The following is an 859-nucleotide window of genomic DNA, read 5'->3' as shown; positions in this document are numbered from 1 at the left end:
AATCAAGGATAATTCATAAAGGAGGGTTTTTAACACTGGAAGAAGCAAAGGAATCTTTCAGGGAATATGAAGCTCTTCATCCAGAGCAAACCCTAAAAAGAGCAGATAAAGCTCCAATTCAAATCCAGAGAATAGGGATAATAAGAAACATTCCTACAAAGGCTGAAATCAAGGAAAAGAAAAAGGTTTGTAGATCAAATCTCAGAGAAACCCTTAACATAGTCCTGAATTGGACTGAAGAAAAGAGGGCAATCTTGGGATATTATCATATTGCCAAAGAACAGCTAACAAAGCTGGTTATATTTCCAGAGGCTTCCCCATCTGACACCTATCAGTTTTTTCAGTATGGATTAATTGATACAATTTTAATTTTTAATGATTTGAAAATTATTAGTGAGTTTCTTGCAGGATTCGTTGATGCAATAAAGAGATTTAAAAATATGATTGACAACGTAAATCCAAGGGATATATCCCTAAAATTTACAAACAGTCAACCTATTTTTAATGAAGAAAAAGAATGCTTGGTTCCAGCACATCAAGTAATATTCATGTCCGTCTTCCCAAGAAATTTTCAACCAATTGATCAAGTTCAAGATTTAACAATCTACAGTCATGAAGGTAGACTAGCCAGCACACTAGCAAGGGTCTTCGAAAGAACTAAAAAGATAACAAGGGAATCTCACACAAGAATCAATTATAAAAGCAGAAATACTTTGCTTGTGTCCAGTAAAAGGAATGAAATTGAAGAAAGAGAGATGAGACTCTTAGTGGAATTTGAATCAGCATTCTACAACTTATCTAGACTCTTAGAAAAGCTCCCCAAAGGGATAAAGAGGAATCTCTGCTATTTGATAAAAGA

This window comes from Arachis duranensis, chromosome 10 (genome assembly GCF_000817695.3).
Source record: "Arachis duranensis cultivar V14167 chromosome 10, aradu.V14167.gnm2.J7QH, whole genome shotgun sequence".
Lineage (NCBI taxonomy): Eukaryota > Viridiplantae > Streptophyta > Magnoliopsida > Fabales > Fabaceae > Arachis > Arachis duranensis.
This window is presented reverse-complemented; position numbering follows the sequence as displayed.